This window comes from Lissotriton helveticus, chromosome 6, assembly GCF_964261635.1.
Source record: "Lissotriton helveticus chromosome 6, aLisHel1.1, whole genome shotgun sequence".
Lineage (NCBI taxonomy): Eukaryota > Metazoa > Chordata > Amphibia > Caudata > Salamandridae > Lissotriton > Lissotriton helveticus.
In genome coordinates, this window is record NC_136067.1 from 1,645,942,248 (window position 1) to 1,645,960,989 (window position 18,742).

The window sequence follows — 18,742 nt, forward strand, 5'->3', positions numbered from 1 at the left end:
GGTAACCTGGCTGTGAGGAAAAAACTGCAAATTCAACCTGTCAAAATAACCCTTTTTTAAGGCCTAACACCTCCATTTGAATATTTATAGGTCATCACTATGTAAGCTTTACAAATGCCCATAAGACAGGGTGCATGATATTTAAATAAGGATATATAAAGGTTCAATGTTACACATGCCCATACAGTGGCAATGCCCTCAAAGTTATTTTTACTGTGGCAGGGTAAGCTGTTCAATAGAAACGCATTGTGATATATTCTTAAATTTAAGAATGCTATCTCCTCCTAGGAAGCTGATGAAAAAATGAATTATTGAACTCTTTAATATATTACAACTCCAATTGATTGGTCAAGTTGGATTTGTAACAAATATTTTACAAAATGTACTTTTATAAGAACACCTTTAACCTGCCTACATCCTCTTGATGTCTATTTGCATGATCTTCCAACTAGCACATGAATAGCTCTTTGATGGGGGAGATGAATAGCTCTTTGATGGGGGTGAGAATGGGTTCTTAGAGATGAGACAAAGGTCTTAAGTGTGTGCAGGTGGTTTGTTCTTCTGGCAGGATGACCAGATGAGCTGTGCCTAGTAAATTCATTAATTTCAAAGGATGCCTACTCTGTCACTGGCAGATGGAGGCAAAAGCAAGAGTATGATGTTCCTATGGGGAGAGGGGCAGGAAGGAAAAGGGCGGGGATGCCAGGTGTTCGCAAGGGAAAAAAGAGGTGATGGTGGAAGCGGAATAGCTCCAATTAGGAGAAAGAGCCCCCACACACCCCGAGGGGTGTCATGCTTCATCATCAGGCAGCTCCTCATTTGGCAGGTGCTGAAATGCCCAATGGGCCCCGCAAGGGGGCTCTTTGCCAGAGATCTTCTCTTTTTGCCGATGTGAAGCTAAAAAGTAGTAGTGGTGAGTATACGTAGTGAGTATAGATGGGAGGAAAGTGCACGTAGATTAAAAAAAGCTTATGGAATCACACAGAATATTTTATTAGGTGGGTTCCCATGCTATGAGTAAAAACAAACAACTGAAGAGTCGTAGCTGAAGAGGGGAAATTATACCCACTTGAGCTTATGATAATGTGCATGATATGAAATTGGTCAACATGTTTCATGCCCTGTGTTGGCACTTTACCAGGACTTTGAGATCCTCAACCACTCTAGTGGGGATGGTTTAGGAACATATCTAAAAGGTCTTGTTCCCTACAGGCCGGACTTTTGTGGTAAAAGTGAAAAAGTAAAAAAGGAAGTACCTTCTGGAAAACACCTAGGAGGGGAGATCTCTTAGCACCAGCAGTGATGTCCAGAGTAGTCACAATGTGGCAAGAGAAGAACTTGAAATGAAGTCCTATGAAGCGCGGGATCTACCCGTGTCTGACCATCACTGGAGTGGGCAAATGTAGCCCACAACTGGGCCTGCCTCCCTTTTGTCTTATCAGCCGGCCAGGCTGCAATCCCAGTTGGAGAAGAGCTCCCCACAGAACTGGTTTTGAGTCACCACCGAGTAGGGCTTTCTCTTTACCATGACCATGCCTCTAGGATGGGCACAGGAGCTCTTCACAGGGGACGCAACGTTCTGTGGCATGTAGGTAGAGAATAGTACTGTGGGATGTTTTGCAGTAGTGCACACAAACGCTGCTGCAATAGTGGGTAGGAGTACCCCTGGGTTTATTTCTTATTGGTTATGGAGGGACAAGAAGTGACCACTAAACTCATAAATATAGCACCCCTGGGCTCCCTCTTCAGAACAAGACTGGGCCTGTGGAAGGCAAAAGAAGGACTGCACCTACTCTTGAGCCCTGTGAGGCAAACCTTGAGGCATGGACCATCTCCCACTAATACCCAGGACAAAGAAGTGGGCTTTAAGCTGAAACTGGCTAACCTCCTGTTAAACTTAAGGGAAACGGAAGCAGAAGTTGCAAGAAGCTCACTTTCCTGAATAAGCCAGCTGCCCAGTTTCAACTGGACCCTGCTGATGACTTTAGTAGAAGTGATTCCTGACCCTCAAGTCCTATTCATGAGGTCCTGGTACATTTGGCTTGTGTCATGGTGTACTCCTCCTGCCTAATTGTAAAAGCGGACACCAAAAAAAGCTTTGCTGAATTTCTGTCTGAATAACCATCATAGGACTGGGCCCAACCTTCTAGCCGATTCGTGAAGGGTGCATTACCGATGGGTCTTACTTCCATTTTGCTCCCTCTACGTTCTTCTCTTCAGCAGCAGATCCCATTAGATGACATTAAACCCCTTTTGGCTACAACCTGCAGGCTTGCCCCACTGAAGAGAACTGACTTTCAGAAAATAGTTGAGTCTAAGTCCAAGAGTAAAAAATCTTCACCAGGCCTGACACCCAGCAACATCTGAGTGACGTTGAAAGCTTTCTTACCACAAGCTCTGGACTTTTTCCCACTTGGATATTTTCTTGCCTTTGTCGATAGCTTCACTGAGACCTCATCCTAAATCAATCCGTTATCAACAAATCAGTTTTCAGATCAAGCTTGCAGCATTGCCCTGCTGATGACTCTATCTTCTTGACATTTTTCTAAGTCTGGAGGTTACTCTTTGATCGGGACCAAATCTGGTCCTGGTATTCGATCCATGATCCATCGCGTTTGACCTCACTAGTGTGGTCTAGTGTGACCAGTTGCCTGTGGTTGGCATTTTGCACTTTTTGGTGCTATTTGTTTAAACATTTTAAAAATCTTATCTCCGGTTCCACTGATTGGGTTTTTATTGTTATGTTGTCAATTTGTTTATTAAAATATTCAGTATTTATAAATTGGAGTGAAAATTATATTCTGTTGTGTTTTTTACTTTTTAACTATATTGGAACATCTCAATGCTTTACACATTTTCTTAAGTTAAGCCTGTTTGCTCTGTCCTATGGAGTTGAACTAAGGTTTATATCACTCAAACCTTTACTGGACATAACAAGAATAGTGACATTAAAGTTATGGTGAACTACCATCCACCATAACAATTAATCCTCTTTATCACAGCTATCATTTATTTAAACCATGGAGCTACTCCCAATCCTTCTGGTCCCTCAATGATTCTGGGACTACAGATACTGAGGCATTGTAGATTATCAGAATTTGTTGGTATGCAACCATTGATAAATTCACTGATAATACAGATACACATTGTTTACACTGAACAATTGTTTATAGGTAACCACTGAAGAATCCAGCCTTGATAACCCTGTGCCTCAAATAAACATTATACTATGATAAGAAAAATCAGCCTACTGTAGCACTTTGGCCATTAATTTGTGTTACTAATGGGAAATATTCCTGACAATATGATAATCATGTTATTTGAATATGGCAATTAGTGGGAAAATTCCATGTTGATTGAGAAACCCACTCAAATTGATTGCCAGCAAAGTAGTCCTGTGGGCGGAACACCTGCTGGAGAGGTGTGTGTGTGAGTGTGATTTGAAGATAAGAGGTTTTTTAATCTCATTGAGGTTGCTCAGGCGGTCAATATACCAACTGCAGAGATCTCTATGAAACCTGCAGTTCAAGACTAAGGGCCAGGTGTACAATCCTTTTTTGTGGCAGCAAACGGGAGATCCTCCCATTTGCGGCTGCAAAAAAGGGTAATAGCATGTACAAATGCTATTTTGCGAGTCACTGACTCTCAAAATAGCATTTGTGACTCTCGCTATTAGGAAGGGGCGCCCCTTCCTAATAGTGAGTCAACATGCTATGTACTGATGTTTTGCAGCGCGTTTGCGGCTGCAAAGCACTAGGGGGCCCATTAGGATGGCGGCCGGATCACCCCCGCCAGGCCGGCTGTAGCCACCGCCGGCCTGGCGATCCGCCCGCCATCCTTGCCGGAATGACTCCCCGCCATATTAGCATGGCTGAGGGGTCTGCTGCGGACAGAAAGACCGTCCACCGCTTTTCCGCCCGGTCGCCTTGCGGTCCCCAGGGACTCGGGGGGGGTCGGGGGGCGGGGGGGACCCCTACCCCTTTGTGAGTATGTGGGAAAATATTTTTAAGAGCAGGCAGTGATCCGAGAAACCACTGCCTGCCCTTAAAAATGAAACTGAAAAATTTAATTTTTCATTTTTTAAATGCATCCCATTTTCCTTTAAGGAAAACGGGCTGCATTTAAAAAAAATAACCTGTTTTATTAAAAAGGCAGTCACAGACATGGTGGTCTGCTATTTGCAGCAGGCCACCATCCATGTGAATGCTAGCCATTCCTAAAGGGGTAGCAAATTGCGCCTACCTCATTAATATTTTCTTTATGTTTGGAATAACAACAATATTGTCTAAAATTGAATATATGTTACCAGTGTTGTCTCCATTTTTAAACTCAGGGGAGCTTAGCTGTTTTGTGTATTATCAATAATTGAGGTCAGAAGGATTTTAGAATTACATTATTTGCGCCTTTTCGTGAAAGCTCGATGGTGAGGAAAACTGACTTTGATCCTAATTTGGAAACAGATTAAAACAGGATCTACACACAAAAAGGCAAAGTGGAATAGGCGCTCTTCTGTACAGTTGTGCTAGTTGAACTGCCAGAGCACTATAAAATTCTTTCACATATGCCCTCATTCGGTCTAGGACAAATGTTCCAAAGTTTCTGACAGGCAAAGTAAACCATGATGTCAACTGCTGTTGCTTTCGCTAGGCTGGTCATACAGTGGGTCTTCTGATTTCTAGTGAGCACATATTACTTAAATGGCGATGAGTTTCATTTGATTCAGTGACTCAGAGTAACATCTCAGGTCTAGATCAGTTGTGGCATGGCAAGTGTTCAAATGGTGCCCTTGGGTTTCCTCAACCATCCAGGCCATTCTCCATGCTATGTTGCCCTCTGTGGCATATGCTGGAACTAGAGATGCAGCAATAGAAGTATGAGAGGAGTGAGTAACTATTTACATCCTTGCCCACAATGGTGCATAACAATAGATTGGACTTACGAGAGTGCTCTGATTGACTTGCACATTATACTACAGAAGATACTTGAAACACATGTATAAAGAAAGCATTTGTCATGCTGGTACTTCTCAGACCAGAACATTTAGGATGCGTGTTCATCATTCATTCACAGGGTAAGCTGTGAGTGGATGAAATGTACTGGAAATCTTTACAGACTTCACATATGTTGTGGAATTCATTGTGCTCGGTACAAAGAGCCACAAATTTAGAAGATGAAATACATCGAAACTTGTTTATGTTATTTTTGGTAGGGTGAACTGTTTGTATGAGGACACTGGTCCTCAGAAAACTTCTGCCATGTTAACTGTACGTGTATTTATTTTCTTCTCTCTCTCCCAATGTGCAGGTATAACCCACCCCCACTTTCTTTTGCAATTCGTGGCTGGGGCAGGGTGGGCACTGTCGATTAAGCCCCAGAAGAGGACAAGCCACACTTTTGACCTGCTCTCTGACCCTACACTTTCTACCAAACACTGATCATTTCAATGTTTCATGCTACATTTTAGGGGCAGAGAAAGATATTGAAGTGGTTAAAAGGGAGCCCCTAATATGTCTATTGACTTTTGAGTGGTGTGCAAATGGGGGTTAAGGCACTACTGGAGAGTTGAACTAGGAGGCTTCAATCCCTTGCTTTCTGTGCTTTCTGTTTCATCTGCTCCACAACCCAAAAATGTCTTCAGCCTATTGGGTCTGTATTAGGCCTGAGGGCCTTGTGTGGGACACTATACAGACCGGTTTTTCCCTTGCCATAAGGACAATTTGCCTAAATTCTATTCCTTGTGCACCAGCATTCTTGTGTCCCTAGGGCTAGAACCCCGGTAATTTCACGGAAAATCAGCTACAAATTCTAGGCTGACACCCATCCCCCTAAAGATTGCGTGTCCTGCCTTACGGCCTGGTTTGCTGACTCCCAGAAACCTACTCCTTTGACCTGGACCCTTGGTTAGCTTTTAGACCATGGAATACCAGGATGGCTACCAAGAGGAAGATCCTCCAGCTGACCTACCCTTGGGTGACGCTTAATATGAGGTTGTAGACACCTCAATCTACTGAGCGGTGGAGGAAGCCATAACTCCTTTAGAGGAGAGGCTCTCCTGCCAGATCGCCCAAGCCTTTGACAGGCTCACACCCCACCCTTCCGTCCCACCCCCCTCCCTCAGCCCCCAAGGGTCCAGGAGACCAAAGCTCACCACCGCCTATGCGGTCCCGTGATTTTGGGGTGGATTTAGGCACCAAGCCTTCCTGGATAGCCAACCTGCCCTGTCCACTGGTAAATCCCTTCCTCCTCCGCCAGTTGTCCCTAGCACTGATCCAAATGCGGCCTGAGATACAGATGAGGAACCAGGCCCGTCCAGACCTTGGCTTTTGTCTCACCCTTCCCAAACCCCTCCAAGCACGTCAGACATGCTTCATCCAGATGATATCGTCCATCCACGCTACTTGGAGTGGGCCCCGGCCGACAAGTACATCAGCTACGTGGGTGGGCGCATCCGTAGACAGCTTGAGAAAGAAGCCCGCAACTGCCTCCGAGCGGAGTACCCCCAGCCGTCTTTTGAGGGGAAAGTGGCCCTTACCCCAGATATTGACACCCGCATGGCCACTTTTCTGCAAAAGTTCATTAGAGATCCTAAGAAAGGGATCAACAGGTCAAGGAGGGCATGTCAGGATAAGCTTCTGGATGCCTTAGGTCCCATTATAAAGATCCTGGACATGGCAGAGAAAGCCCAGGAATCTGGCTCAATGATTTCCCCAGAAACCTTGTCAGGGTGGGTCCAGAGGGGCATAATCTTTTTAGGCAATGCGAACTGCGCCCTTTCCACTGAGCGCCACCGCTCCCTGCTTATTAAAGTTGACCCAAAATTGGAGGACCTGGCGGACTCGGAGGTGGGCACTATTGCCCAGGGAGGTCTCTTTGGCGAGCGTTTTGTTAAAGAGCTCTGAACGTCCCCCTAAATCTATGGATTGGCATGCAGAGGTGGTACGGTGGGGGAGGGCGGAAGGGGCTGAATTGCAGAGAGAAGAGTACAGGGGGTTACGTAAGAAACACATATCGCTGGAATGGCAGACGTTATTCCTTGAATTTGAAGCATGTGTGATCAATGAGTAGTTAGAACTACCCTGTGTTGCCACTAGGATTACGGTGGTACGGGGCCAAGGAACAGCAGGTCGGCCATTCCCCCCATTTCCCCCTCCCCCCTTCCTCCTCCCTCCTCTCTTCCCCTTTGCTTCCCCTCCCCCATAGTGTAATCGCACAATTCTGGGTGCAGTAGTTTTTGAAGGTATTCATGAATAATGACGAAATCGTAGGTGTCGGAAGAGGAAGAATTCTATGCAGTGAATGTGGATACCGCAGGCATATATAGAGTGTACGGATATATCGAGCTAAGTGCGAGGGGAAGTTGTGGGAGGGGGGTATTGATTATTATAGGAGAACATATGTATGCATAAAGAAAACTGCATTCCTTCCTTTTTTTCACAGTTTTCATGTGCAGCATGATATATGCAACGTATCTCATTCTAATCTTAATTGCTGTAATACTGTGATAGATAATGCAGACCAATAAAGATATTTAAAAAAGAAAAAAAGAGCTCTGAATGTTTGTTTATACTTTCAGGTCATTAGATAAGGCTCAAACCACAATAAAGAGAGTGTTCCCTCGTGTTTTTCATGGGGCCGGCCGAGGCAGGGGCACTCGGCCAGTCATCAACCCCAGCAAAACTGCAAAAGAGGATATGGCTCCAGACCAATCCCGCTTTGGGAACTTCTACTCTACGAGAGGATGGCGTGGCAAGGGTAGAGGCTTCAGAGAAGGAGTGGCCACCTCCAGACCTGGTGAGTGTTTTCCCTTCTTCCCATCTAAAAATAGGGGGCCGTCTGGCGAATTTCTCCCAAGCCTGGATTTCCATCACACGAGATGCGCGGGTGCTGCAAACAGTGCAGGGGTTTCCCATAGACTAGGCAGAGGAACCGATTCAGCGGTCCAAGCCCAAGCCCATTCCGTTTTCTCTCCAGGAGGCTGTCCTGGTAGTCGAGGAAGTCACATCCCTCGTCAACAAGAGCGCTATCTCCCAATTCTCTCTTCACCCACGGGGGTTTCTAAGCAATATACTTTTGGTCGATAAAACCGATGGTGGCCGGAGGCCGGTCATAAACCTGAGCAAGTTCAACAAGTGGTTGGTCTATCGCTACTTCAAGATGGAGGGAATCCATCTCCTCTGCGACCTCTTGCGTCCTCAAGATTGGATGGTTCGCTTAGATCTCAAGGATGCCTCTCTGGTAAGCTCTGTTTTTACTCCACACAGACGCTTCCTCCAGCTCGTCTGGCATCATCAGACTTACGAATTTACAGCTCTTCCATTTGGCCTTTTCTCAGCTTCCTGGTGCTTCATCAAGGTGCTCAAACCAGTGGTGGAGTTCCTGAGAGCTCGAAGAATTCGGATGATCTTGTACCTGGATGATCTCCTCCTTATGGACTCTTGTCCCCGTCAACGATCAGCCCATCTTCAGCTGGCAGTGGACCTGCTTCAGAGTTTAGGCTTTGTGGTAAACAAGACAATATCTCTGTTACTGCGGCTCAGTCCGTTATCTTTCGGGGGTTTGTGATAGACTCCACTTTATCCACTCTAAGCCTTCCCTCCAGGAAGGTGGCCAAGATCCGACACAAGCTGAGATGTGTCTTTTCTAAGCAACAGGTGTCCCTCCACCAACTGGCTCGAGTGGTGGGCCTCCTTTCGGCATCGATCCAGGCTATCTTCCTGGGTCCGGTCCATTACCGAGCCCTTCAGCGCCTGAAGGATTAGTTCCTGCCCAAAGGTTAACTTTATTCCCACAAGATCTTCCTGTCCAACGAAGCCTGGAAGGAGATCCAGTGATGTCTGGACCACATGGGTCCTGGAACGGCCGCTCAATTTCCGGCTCTGCGCCAGATCTGATCATAGAGTCCGACGCCAGCAGATTAGGCTGGGGCACCAGGTGCAGAGACCTCTCTACGGGAGGATTAAGGTCTCCTGACAAACATAAGTTGTATATCAATTGTTTGGAGCTTCTGGCAGGAACTTTCGTTGTCTGCTGTTGGACGAGGGACTCGTGCAGTCATGTGTCCTGCTCAAGATGGACAATATTTGGCGTTCTGATATATAAATCACCCGGGGGCACCAGATTCAAAGCCCTCTCGGACTTAGCCACAAGTTTCTGGCAGTATTGCCTAGACAGCCAGGTCTCAGTAACGGCTGAGTATTTGCCAGGGAGCGACAATCCAGTGGCGGATTTTCAGTCTCGCAACTTCAGAGATTCCTGCCTCTGGATGCTCAACGGGATGTGTTTGCGATGTTGAATGGTCACTGGGGCCCCTTCTCAGTTCACCTGTTTGCCTCGTGCTTGGACCACCAGCTTCCCTGCTTCTTCAGCTGGAGACCTCACCCCTCGGCGGTGGCCATGGATGCCTTCCTCCAGGACTGGAGCTCGGAGAAGGTGTATGCGTTTCCACCCTTCGCGATGATCACGAGAGCGATGGCCCAGGTCCGCAGACAGGCGGCAGAGCTAGTTATGATAACACCCTTTTGGAGGTTGCTAGTCTGGTTTCCATTTCTTCTGGAACTCTCCTGGGATTCTCCAATTCTACTCCCCCCCCTTTCCGACTCTCCTCTTGAGACCAGACAAAGTCCCGCATCCTCTGGTGCTGGCGAACTCTCTGTGTCTCATGGTGTGGCATATTTCAGGGGACGATGGGAGGTCCCAGGCCTTTTGCAGGAGGCTGAAACCTTCATCATCAAGACTTGGGCAGATAGCACTGTCAAGAGGTACAGATCCGCTTGGGGTGTTTACGACAGGGTTTTGATCCCCTAGTCGCAGACGTGGTTCACATTGTGAATGTTTTGGTGCAACTGGCCTCCAGTGGCATGGCATACAGGTCAAAAAACACCTTCCATTCTGCTATATCTTCTGGGCATGTACCAATTAATGGCATGGTGATGGGTGGACACCCGATGGTTTGCAGGTTGTTACTTGGCATTCGGCTCTCTTTACCTCCAGAGCCTTGTTACTCTGCACTTTGGGATGTGAACCAAGTTCCCAATCTGTTTTTGTCGTGGCAATCAAATTGTTTTCTCTCCAGAAAGGAGCTTTCTGCCAAATTGGTTATGCTCCTCTGCCTCATATCCAGCAGGAGTGTTTCAGATGTCAAGGCTCTGGACATCACAAGTAGAATGTCTACCCTTGAGGAGGTAACCTTCACTCTTCTCAGACGAACAAAGTGTCATAGCAGAGTGATTTCTTACCCGGAGTTTCCGAACTCTCCGAAGCTGTGTGTGGTCAGATGCCTCAAGGCCTATGAAGAGAAGATAGAAAAAAGGTTTGTGCCCCTGGGGAACGCCAACTCCTCATTGCACTTTGAGCGCCCTTTAAAGCGGTGTTGTCTCCAACCATTGCTAGATGGGTCAGATGGGTGATGCAGGAGACAGGTATCAGCCTCCGTCACTTCGGAGCTCATTCAGCTCATGGGGCAATGGCCTCTAAAGCATTCGGCTTGGGTGCCCGCTTAGAGGATATCCTAAATTTGGCAGATTGGTCTTCGGATTCTACGTTTAAGAGATTCTATTTCAAGCCAGTGCTGAACATGGTTCACCTCGTTGTGAGCAAGCTTTGAACTAGCATAATCCTTGCCTTCAGTCCTGACATAAAATGAAACATTTTCTAGCTAACATAACGGAAAGTTTCATTTCTATTAATGACTCGAAGGCAAGGATTATCCCACCCTAGGGTCCTGGAGGAGACATCCCTCCCCGTATGTCAGTAACTAATCTTGCTTAAATGTAAGAGTTTGGATGGAATATTTTCTTGTTCTGCTGTTTCTATAACTACTTTGCTGCTTACCCTGCAGGCTGTGGCAGTTGAGGTTCAAATGGTAATATGTCCCTGTTGCTGTAGGTTCGGATGCAAACCTACAGGATGCATGAAGTTGATCCGGTGGCTGACTTCGCGCGACAAAAGAGGGTGAAAAGGCACTGAGAGAGGACTATGTTGGGCTTGGAGGCCCCTGATTGGACATTGTTACCGGAACTTGATTGGCTGTTACCATGTGTTTTTTCATTACTACCGTTTCCTAAGGGTTCATGGGAAAGATAGTCTTGTTAACCTTTTGATGAGCTGCTATTAAAGAAAAGTGAAGAAAGAAGGCATAATCCGTGCCGCCGAGTCCTTAATAGAATTGAAACGTTCAGTTATGTTAGCTAAGAAATTTTTCATTACAAGTGAGTAACTGAATTACAAGTGAGCAAGCCTTTTGTTATTGAAATTAACAGTGAAACTTGCAGTAAGGATGTTGCATAAACCAGGCATATTTTTGAGAAATATAACAGTAGAACAATCTCCTGAAAGAGGCACAGAAATGTTGGAACACCATTCAAATCAAATCAAATAAAACTTTATTCGGATAAGAAAACTTATCCATAAAAGTGCAAACAAATCACATCAATTATACAGAATCAAAACAACAAATTCCTGCGATTAATACAAAAAGGATAAAATAGAAACTAAGTTAATACATTAAAAAGAAAATCTATCCTTAAAAGAAGAAGAAGAAAGGATACTAAGCACAGTATAATTTCTGGAACTTGTTACACAGTGGTGTAAACTGTACTTTAGGTATAAAATTAATCATAATATTTTCTGAATTTAATACATGATTTTAAAAAAACAGAGTATAGGGACAATTGAAAATTCTGTGTCCAGACATTGTAAGGCTTGGAGCGCCGGACGGCATTGGCGCAATCTCATGTATTTTACTAAAGGTACAATCCAGTTTCTCCGTGGGTGCGTTTGCTCAGACTGCCCGTCACAAGGACAAGTAGAAAGATTTTTGGACCAATCGTTGATCTTGGGGAAAGTCACTAAGCGATGGAAAATACTGAAACGAAACCGGGTCAGCAAAAATTTATCATAATATGAGATAGATGTTAACAATAGATAAGGCTTAATCCCCCAAGAGCTTTGCACTGCTAAGAGTTGGACATTTGTCGACTTAGACATCTCTCTTGCCATTCGGAGCTCGCGCAGATGGAATAAACATGCGTTTTTCAGGGTGGCTCGTGATATGCCCACGATGGTTTCGGGATGAGTAAAATAGGACTCTAAATTTAAATCAATGAGAAATTTTGAGACATAATCCAGCCATGTTATGCTCTTCCATCTTTCTAGGGCAAGGCAATCCATAATCAGAGAGCGAGTAAGCTTACATTCCTCTGTATGCCATATGCGCTGCCACAGTAGGATCGGTTGGATGGCAATGATATCAGATATATAGTCCATACCTAGTTCCAAGTGGCAGCCGTAGATCGGGGAGCTTTTGGGGACCGCTAAAAGATACCTTAGAAAACAGTTTTCCACCTTTTGAATGCATGCGGTGGCAGTAAAACCCCATATTCCTGCTCTGTATAGAGCTACTGAGGAGCATTTGGCATGATAAATCTGGAGCAGTTCGCGTGCCGGACGCTGGCCTAAATTCCGGGCAAACGTTGTCAGGGCCGTTACTGTTCTCAGGAATGACAGTTACTTTCGATAGCTGGTCGCCAATTTTGGTTATTATCGATCAAGATTCCCAGATAAGGGTATGTTTTTGTGCAATCTAACTTGGTGTTGTTCATATATATACCCTTTGTATGACTGGTGGCTTTCCCAACATGCATAATGAAGGTTTTCTTATTATTAACCTTTAGATCTAGGCTTTCCATGAATTGGCAATATCTGTTGACCAGCAATTGTAGTTGACATGGGGTCCGCGCCATTATGACTGCGTCGTATGCATAAAGCAAAGCTGGAATAGGACGACGGCCAATCATGGGGAGGTCCTGACTGCCCTCTAGCATTGCCACCTCCAAACCATTTGTGTACATGCTAAAAAGGAAGGGAGCCAGCACACAACCCTGTCTGACTCCCCTCACCACGTCAAAAGACCTGGTTAACTCCCCCCCCCCATGCCATAGCGGACTTTAGCTGATGCTCCTGAGTAAAGGTCTTGCAGGAAGCGGATTAAAGGGGGGTCTACGCCTATTTTGATGATGATATTCCACAGCTTACAGTGAGACACACAGTCGAACGCTGCCGACAAGTCGACGTATGCCAAATGGAGTTTGCCCCTTTTCGCCCCCACATATTTGCCCGCTAGTAGGGACAGATTTAATGCTTGTTCTACCGTCCCCATACCCTCACGAAATCCGTACTGTAGGTCTGACAGTATTTGATTTTCGGCTGCCCAGCTCTGAAGTTTTTGGAGGACTATCCGCCCTGCTACCTTACCCGTTGCGTCTAATAAAGAAATGGGTCGATAACAGGCTGGGTCATTTCGATCCCCTTTCTTGAAAATAGGGAGAAGGATTGAGGATTTCCATGTGGTGATAGGGCCTGTTACATTAACTGCGTCAAAGACCCTAGTCAGGATAGGGGACCATAAATCCAAATTGTGTCTGAATATATCAAGAGGAACCCCGTCAGGGCCAGGGGCTTTCCCACATTTTGATAATTTTAGTGCAGTCACTACCTCCTCGTGGGAGAAACTGAGGTTGCTTCCATCTCGGGGTACCACAGGCACCTGTGTGGGTGCGGCTGTTCCCCCAAAAATAGCTGAAAAATGGGTGACCCAAGCGCCCTCATCCACTGCCACCTCGATTCTCGGGTTCAAATTAGGATTTGTTAAGAAGGGAGTTTTAACTGCACGCCAAAATGTGGTTGTGTCTTTTGCAAGACAGCTTTTGTGCAGTGTCTCCCATAAGATTTTCTTGATCTCCAGCTTACAATACTTTAGGGACTGATTATACTCCCTTCCAAGACGGACTATTTCTGATTTGTTTCTAATGCTGCATCGGAGTGCTTTCTTTAGGCACGAATGGGCTCTCCTGGTGGCAGCATTGAACCATCCCTTTTTTGATTTCTTAGTTCCCTTTGATTTACTTGATAGTTCATCATTAATTATTTTAGTAATGGTCAGAAAACTATCTATGATATTATCGGGGGGGGGGGAGTCGGCATTGAGGCATGATTCTATTTGAGGTAGAGTGCGGCTAAGAACTCTGCCTGTGAGTGCAACAGGATCCACGGTTTCCCACTTTATGGTGAAACCATTTAATTTGCCCGTACTCAGTGCATCTTGGGTTAGTAGGGAGGGTAAATTAGCCAGTTTACAGGAGTCAGGCACTATGATAGTGGTGGAGTTTGGAAAATGATCACTGATTGGGTTAGTGCCCGTCAGAAAACATCGTATTTGGTCTGTAAAGACTTGAGAGACTAGGATGAAGTCAATCAGGGAAGAAAGACCTCTTCCACTAAACGTTGGTGAGAATGGTACTGGGGGAACAACAAGCTCATTTGTTTCTAAACTTACTAGGATTTCCATTAAGCGGAGGCCTAAACTTGAATGCGGAAAGTGAGTTAGATTTAGACCCCCCTCATCCTCCCAGCCACATTTTTTAGAGCCACTGTCCTTGCAGAGACTAACATTAAAATCCCCACCCCAGATAAGGTTAAATTGTTTGTTCCCTATTTTTTCCCGTTCTGACAATAGGAAACGGAAAATTTCCTCCAGGACAGGGAGTATGTCTACGATCCGAAGGTTGTTATAAAAGTTGACTACGTAGTAAACCGCTTTTAAATTTAGTGTTAGTTTTAATATTTGGAAAATTTGGCCCACTCACTATGACCTGTATGCTACTGATAGAAAGGTCGTTTGCGATATAAGTTGCTAAACCACCTTTTGATCTACCAGAGATGGAGGGTTGAGCAGGACAAATGAACGTTTTATACCCTTGAAGGTGGAGTTGGGGAGTGGACCATGTTTCCTGAAAGCACAGGATGTTATGTTTGCGGATTTCAGATAACCAAGAGGGTAAATCTACCTTAGATCTAAGGGCTGCCACATTCCAAAATATCATAGAGAGATGCGTGGACTTCTGGTTTACTGGACCCACGGCCTCACCAGTGCTAGCAAAACCTGCTGGTTCGACGGCTAGAACAATACCTGAGGATTTGTCCATCGTTTCACACTGCAGGGTTACTAAAGAGGCCTCTATAGTAGACGTGAGGGATAAGTTAGAGCTGACATTTACATTTGGTGGTAATTTATGACAGGCCGGTGCCCTAAAAGTGGACATAGATTTTACGGAGACCAACTTTGCGTTTAAGGGCTTGTGTTTAATAAACCCCTCCAAAGGGCGATTGATGGTTAGATCAGATGGAAGCAGTCATTCGTTTTCATCAAGGCCGGACAAGCAGTCAAAAGGATTGTATGTAGGAAAGGTCCAGCCACCAGATGAGCTGTGTTGCTGGAACCAGCCCGGAGCGGTACCTGCGACCAGCTAGGACGTTGGGGGTAGATAGGGAAGGGGGAGTTTACCAGACCAGGTCTTGATGCGGGGCATGTACGGTTGAGGATTTGAAGTATCCATTTTGTGATACCGTTTAGAGATCCCAGAAGGATCCCCCACCAAGGCTTTTGGGTAAAAATAGCTGAGTTCTCTAACCCTAATGCTACCCTCATTTCCACCCGTGTACCAATCCTTAATAAAACTAGCTGCCCTGTGGTCTATGAAATTTATAATGACTATGTCTCCAGAAATTGTTTTGGGTCTCTTCCCCAACCATCCTGCTCATCGAACGTGGAGAATTACTCCATTTAGATTAGGAGGCAAGGGCCTGTGGGTTCGCAACCAGTACATAGTCTTGTCCTTTAAGGTTTGATAATTTTCGGAAGTTCCGTCAGATATTTGAAGGACCCCGGTTAGCACTATGACATAAGGGTCTGCCTCGGGGGGAAGGTTAATTTGCCTGCGCCTATCAGTATTCTGTCTTATCGCTGATGATGGAGGGATAGGGCGGTCATCGGATGATTTGGTGTTAAGTGCGACCCTTTTGTCGCATTTGCTCTCACTAGATTTTGACTTTCCGCCAGCTTGGGACTCTCTCGCTATTGTTTTAATATGTTCCCCTGTTGGTTTTGAGATTAGAGATCTCGGAGGGTTAAGATTATGCTGAGTAGTGGGTTTTAAAGCTATCTGGGGAGTGGGAAATGATGCTGTAGAAGAGGGTGTGGGCTTTATTGCCGGGATTGATTGATCTTTAAGTACAAGCTTATTCTCTACCAGTGTTTGTTCTATTGAACCCAGTTGTGTAGCTATTTGCTTAAGCCTCTCGACTACGGGAAGTAACAGTGACTTGAGTAAAACTTCCAGTGGACCCATATTATCGGCGCTAACTAAATCGTTCAGTTTGGAAGTGGGGGGAATTACAATGACAGGAGTTGTAGGTATGTGTGGGGCAAGGCTGTTTTTCTTTCCAAAGCTAAGAAGGGTATTCCTGCTCTTATTGGTCTGAGGAGGCTGATTACTTAAACCCTTTCTCCTTTGCTTTTTTGGTGGCTGATCTCGAATTTGGGGGGCGTTGAAGGTTGGTTTTGGAGATTGAATAGACTCTGCCTGAGGCGGTGATATTTCAGGTAATGAATCAAATACAATGTTTTGAGTGCTACCTGGTTGCGGAGATGAGATGTCGGGCAGGATCTGTACATCAGAGTTAAAAATAGCGTTACGGGGAGTTGTTGAGGCACTTATGGTTCTATCATTGGAATCTGCCAAGGGTGAAGTTATGTCCCGGAAAAGAAGTGGAATACTTTCATTTAGGGGTACCTCATGCTCCTCGCGTTCAAGTATCATGACTGGTGAGGGTGAAACAGCAAGTTGTATGCTTCCGAGGGAAGATCGCCTGGTCTTATATAGTTCCACAGAGGGGCGTCTCGCAGAGCGTCGCTCAGAGAGAGCAAGTTCACAGTCAGCTGCCGATAACGAGCGGATGACAAAATTATCAAGCGTACCTCGTTTTTCACCACCGAGGTTGATGATTTGTCCTTTGTGGTTGACATCCTCAGTAGCTATCCATGGGAATGAAAGGGGGGGGGGCCCAGCCCAGACTCCTCAGGCCTCGGAGGGCCACAGAAGGCCCGCCCTTTGCCCGGGCTTTGCCCGGCGTCCCGCGTAGCGGAGTGTTGGGAGCCTTTGTAGCGCCTCCTGGCGCTCTGGTGACGTAATCTGCCTGCGCCCGCCGCAGGGTTTGGAGGGAGAGCGAGTCCTCTGCTCGGCGGCCGCAGTGATGGTGAAAGCGGCGGCGGGAGGACTCGTGCAGCAGCGTGTCAAAAAAGAAATTCCCAAAGTAAACATGGTGGACACCAGTGACCCCATTCAAAATATCCAGAATATGTGTCTTAGTCATAGACTGATTATGGAAAGATATGGGGAATAGATGCACAAATATTGCTGGGAAGGGATCACTTGAGACAGTTTTTACTTTGCTCTGGCATCTCTGTGGCATAATAGAGAAAACTGTAATGAAATATTCAATTTATTTGAAGCTTCTTAATTCTGTTCTTGGAGAAAAAGATACCAACACAGGGTTTGTTTTCAAGGGCACTAAAGGAGTGGTATACACATCATACATTACACACCTACTGTCCATTATGCCCACTGGCATGCAGGGAAGCAATGAAGAATCTCTTCTTCTGTCTATCTTAGTTAATTTCTGTACGATGCTTCAGCTATAGTTCAGGGTCTTCGTTTCTGTTTACACAGTTCACCTCCAGGCGTTCTTAAGCCTGACTCTCTTCTGTTTGCCTTCTGGGGTCCAGTGGAAAACCGTTCTTGTGACAGTTTTGTCCCCTGCTGGTGATGTGTTCTATTCTTCTCCATTTGTTTCTCATATTGATGGTGTTCATGCTTTGCCTCAATCTGGTGAGCGGTTCCTGGTTGGAAATGGTTCTCAGCCAGAAAATTGGCACATAACTCTTCTCAGGTTACTGATATGGAAGGCTGACAGTTTGGTGAGGTCACTTTTTGTCAAGTCAAAGTCAAATGATCTTTATTCGGAATTAATTCATCCATAAAAGTACACACAGGTTAAAATGCATAATTTTTTTTGATAAAAACAGATTGATTTTGCTGTTATATAAAAATAACCTTTTCCAATTATAAGTGAGCGACTATATATCAAAGCATCATTTGTGCAAATGGCAATATTACAAAAATTCACAGTGTGTGGATATTTTATTTTATACTTTCCACAAGAATCGTATCCATTGGGCTCAAGCGACTGAATGACTGTGTGCAAATATACAATAATTAGATATACAAAGAGCAAGTGTGCAAAAAGGCAAAATACAAATGTTCATGTGTTCATTAGTCAAGTTCCATGGTTGCCCGTGACCGCACACTAGCTTTAAGGAAACAGCTCACTGCAAATATAACCTCATCTGAGAGCATCATTTGAAAAATTCTCATTGCCTGAATAAAGTCCCTTAAATCATATTTACGACAGTATGGCATTAGATATTGAGAAGTATAAAATTTATAAAAACCACAGAAGAAAAAATAGTGTATCAAACTTTGTTTACCACCCTTGGAACAAGGACAGTCCAGCTGCTCCAGATGTTTATTGTAGCCAAGGGGAAAGCTTAGTAAATTTACAATACTTCCATCCCGTACTCGGAACAGAAGGCTCCTGTTCCATCTTCCTAATGTGATCAGCAAATACCTCTGCAGTGTAACTGAAATACCATTATCGGGCTCAGCATAAGAAATATATTTAATAACTGAGTGTTTGGGATATTCAGATCTCGTCCGTTCCTCCCTGTACAAAGCATACAGTGCCTGTTTGACTATATTCTTATGTGCGTGAGCAATAGTATTTGGGGAGCTAAACAAAAGGCCCTGGCCCACACTGGACAGGCTTTTCTCGACAGCTTTCAGCCATG